At 48.4% G+C, this 4,201-nt stretch overlaps 1 long non-coding RNA gene across 2 annotated transcripts; it reads right to left on the bottom strand.

The window, feature by feature from the left end:
- Positions 1 to 274: 274 nt before the first annotated feature.
- On the bottom strand, positions 275 to 3,790 carry LOC112444477 (uncharacterized). 2 transcript variants are annotated; one of them, XR_003032762.2, is made up of 3 exons: positions 3,656 to 3,790; positions 3,318 to 3,498; positions 275 to 716 (listed from the first exon to the last, which is right to left on the bottom strand). It is a non-coding gene; the product is annotated as an uncharacterized lncRNA (long non-coding RNA). The 2 variants fall into 2 exon arrangements; XR_009492964.1 differs by having other exon boundaries at positions 3,318 to 3,487.
- Positions 3,791 to 4,201: the final 411 nt, after the last annotated feature.

Here is a 4,201-nt window from a genome sequence, read left to right as displayed (position 1 = left end):
ATTTGGCTTTTAAGAGATTGTTATAGATTCAATCGAGCTTACTGTGAACGATGTCGGATACAGGATCTCCGAAGAAGATTTAGCTTCAGGACCAGGGACCAGGATTGATCACTCGAGAGCGTTTGTGTAGCAGAGTTTTATGACAGTGGGAAAAGGTCAGAGAAAGCTTCTGACATGGACAGCAGAAGGGGGTGGGGAGTGCCCCCCTTGCTAGTGTTAGCAAGGGAGGTATATACTTTTTAAATTAGTTACTACAATAAATCAAAAGAATGTCTCAAGTGTGTGAAAGTTTTACCAGACCCACTCCCACAATTAACATTTTAGGATAACAGGACTAGAATTTAACAGAAAGATCCTACCAGACCCATTCCCATAATATACATTCTAAGATATCAGGATTAATCAGAAGGTTTTCAGGAAGGAGAAACTGTCCTCAAGCAGGATACATTGTTGTTATATAATCCCTAGTACAGAGTTTAAGTGGCTCAGATGGCAAAGCATCTCCCTACAATGTGGGAGACCCGGGCTGGATCCCTGGCTTGGGAAGATCCCCTGGAGAAGGAAATGGCAACCCACTCCAGTACTCTTGCCTGAAATATCCCATGGACAGAGGAGCCTGGTAGGCTACAGTCCATGGGTTGCAAAGAGTCAGGCATGACTGAGCAGCTTCACTTTCACAGAGTTTAAACTGAGTTGTGTAATCATCAGTTCTGGGCCTAAAGAAAGAAAGAAAAACAAATGTTTTAAGTGACTAAGACTAAGGAATGTAGAGAAAAAAGATGTTTGTCCTTTCCTCCTCCTTGAGAACTCCAGACCCTCTCTCCTCAGCTTCCCTGGGCTTCTTATCAACCTGCCTAGGAATTGACTCTCTCACTTTGAGTACCTCTTCAGCCTGTGAGCTCCATGAGAACATCGGGCCAGAAAGATAAAAGACCTTGAGTAAATGTTATGATGACTGAATAACTGTACAGATAAAATGACTAAACAGAGTCCATATGAAGGTTACATTCACTGAAGATTAGCTTTTTCTTCCTCCTCCCTCCCTCTTTCCAGAACAGAAGTTCAAGGGACCTTATATCACCCTCACCTCATATGGAACTCCAGTGGTCTGGGTGAGTTTTATCTTTTCTCTATTTGTACACTGGAAGACATTTCATGACTGTACCCCTCAAAACTGAGAAAATTACTACTTGAGGGGCAGGGACCCTCCATGTTGTCTAAGTCAAAAGAGAACAATATGTGAACACAGAATATTGGGATGACCTGGGCCCCTGGGCAGCTGGAAGGAGGGAGACAAAGGCAGAGGGGTGTTGTTTCCACCTCCCTCCTCCCAACATGACACATTTGTCCCTCTTTTTACTTAATCAATCTGATCCTGATTATCTGGAGATTGACATGTCTGCTGGTAGATGGTATGGTCTTAGGTCACAGCATTAAAGGCCACCAGCCATCAGTTCTGAGCTGTTTGCCAGACCTAGGACAAGTCTTCAGCGTCTTAGATCTGCTGTTTTTAACCCTGAACATTGATAGCGGTACTACCTATGTGAGGGCCCAGAGGCAGAGGCATCGGCACTTGGGATTGGTCACTGGGAAAGGCTGCAGCCCTGTGAAGGCTGCCCCTAGAACCCCAGCCTGGAACACGAGTGGTACGTGGAATATCTGGATGAAGCAGTGAAGATGTCAGCAAGAGACACTCAGTTGGTGCCAGGACAGCATTGAATTAGAGCACTGGGCTTTTCTCCACTCACTTCCAGAGGGTCAGGCCCTATTGCCACTGGCTACATACCCTGAGTGATAACCATCTCCTGGGAACTCCAAGTCACAGCCTGATGGCTGGGCCTCCAGAGGGCTGAAGGATGTGTCAGGAGCAGTTTGCCCACAGATGCTGGGCACTCCAGGGCTCTGACAGGGGCTGGTGAGGCTGGCATGGCAGGGCCCCACAGCACAGAGTATCGGGGTGCCTGGTTGGGGCTGCCATCATCTAGGGCCATGCCACCATGAAGGCCCCTGGTAATTTCTGAGCTCAGAAGCTAAAGCAAGGTTGAGCCTGATTAGTACTTGGTTGCAAGACCAGCTGGAAAGATCAGGTGCTGTGGAATTTCCCGCTTGTCTCTCCTTTCATCTCTCTCACCCTTGTCCACCGCCCCCTCCGCTGGCACAGATGGGCTCTCCTTTGGCCATTGGGAGGTGCACCTATTGTTGAGTCTTGGCCTGGGTGGGTGCTGTGGGGGGTTCTGACAATGGGCAGCACAGTTGTGCTGGCGTCCTCTGTGCTTGCTGGCCGCTCTGGGTTGGTGGGCAGGTTGAGTGCCTACAGGAAGGCAGTACTTTATGCCATGGAACTGTCCGCATAAAATGGTTCTAATGGTGACATTGGACCTCTGTGTATTTTCCACATTAAAAAAACTGTAGCATGTCTGTGTGTGTGTGTGTGTGTGCGTGTGTTAAAGACTTAGGAAAATTCTGAAGTCAAACAAAAAATTGGATCACATGATAAAATATGAATAAGCTTCAAAAACATGACACTGTGTAAGAAACTGGACCTAAATGGCCACAGTTGTACAAACCCATGTGCTTGAAATACACAGAATAGGTGATTCCATGAGGATGAAAGAGTGAGGAATGTGGAATTTAAAGTGACTGATTAAGGAACACTAGATGTCTTTGTAGGGAGATAAAATATAAAATATTCTGGATCAGATAGTGATGATGGCTACACAACTATATAAATAGGCAATCACTAAAATATAGTGCTCAAAGGAGAATTTTTGGGTATACGATATATATCTCAACTTAAAATGATTAATTTGATTTTTTTTTCAAAAATAACAAAACCCACATATTATCCTCAGTGCTTTATGTGGTTCTCACTCTAAGCTCTGTAGACATAAACAAAGGTGCCTGTGTCTGTGTGTGCATGCTCAGTCATGTTTGACTCGTTGTGACCCCATGGCCTGCAGAAGGCCATGCTCCTCTGTTCATGGAATTTTCCAGGCAAGAATACTGGAGTTGGTGGCCGTTTCCTACTCCAGGATATTTTCCCGATCCTTCACTGTTTCTTCAGAATTTGTCTCCAGAGCAAGGAGTCAGCCAGCACCACTCGCCTAGGCTGAGACTCAGGGCACACACAGGAGTGGGGACGCACTCTGGAGGGAAAGAGGGAAAGTGTGTCCTGCTCAGAGCGTGTAATGTGGGGAAGCCGGAGGCAGGCTGGCAGGAAGAGGGCCGTCCCAGGTGACTGCTTAGATGAGATTTGGCTTCCCCCATTTGGTACTAAATTGAAAGGAAGAAAAATAAGGAAGGTGACAGTCACTGACCACGCACTGAATCCTGGAGCCCATTGCTGCAGGGGCTGGGGTCTGGTTTTCCAGGTCGGTTGCTGCAGGGCAGGGCCTCGTGGCTGGAAGGAGAGGTTCCCCAACTTCTCAGTGTGTTAAGACAGTTCTTCATTTCAACATCCTTCTCTGGTGGTCTTCAATTGGATACTCTGTGGATAAACTTAAAACAGTGTTTCTTAAATTAACTTCAAACAAAGGTAATAATTACGTTATTGTTGAGTAACAATGATAATGGTGATTTTCATTATAATTAATGTCAAGATTTCTCATTGAACACCTACATTACAGTACAGATAGTAACAAAAATCCCCAACAACCTGTCGGGCCATCTGGTCGACCTCGCCACAGCGGCCACCAATCTGTTGGCTTTGTGATCCTCACGCAGATGTATCCGTGTCTCACACCCCTGAACACAGCGCCTCCACACGGACACCATCCTTTCTACTTCCGAGCCCGAGGAGAACAGAAGGGACTCTGGCGCCCCTCGAATAGAGGCAGCCGGACCGCAGGAAATCCGTCTGCTGAGTCTGAGCACGTCACGGGAACCGGTGGCCGCCTGGGAGCAGCCTCAGCGCCGGGAAGGCAGCGGGACGACCGTTCCCCAAGGTGCAAGGAAGCGCTTCCGGGCGCCCTTTGGGGAGGAGGACGGGCGGCCCGTGGCCCCTTCCGGTGCCTCCTGTTCTGGACACCAGGGCCGGCCGTCTCCGGGGAGAGGGCACACGTTTGTGAATCGGGACTATCGGGGTCCATGGGGGAGGCTGGGAAGACTGGACATGTCTGCGTGCGTCGTGTGGTCCGCACCTCCGGGCGCGTGGGAAACATGGAGAGGTGTAACCCCGCGGACGCCGGCGCCGTTGACCTTT

This window comes from Bos taurus, chromosome 26, assembly GCF_002263795.3.
Source record: "Bos taurus isolate L1 Dominette 01449 registration number 42190680 breed Hereford chromosome 26, ARS-UCD2.0, whole genome shotgun sequence".
NCBI classification, from domain to species: Eukaryota; Metazoa; Chordata; class Mammalia; order Artiodactyla; family Bovidae; genus Bos; species Bos taurus.
The sequence above is the reverse complement of the archived record's forward strand: the minus strand, read 5'-3'. Positions and strand labels throughout refer to the sequence as shown.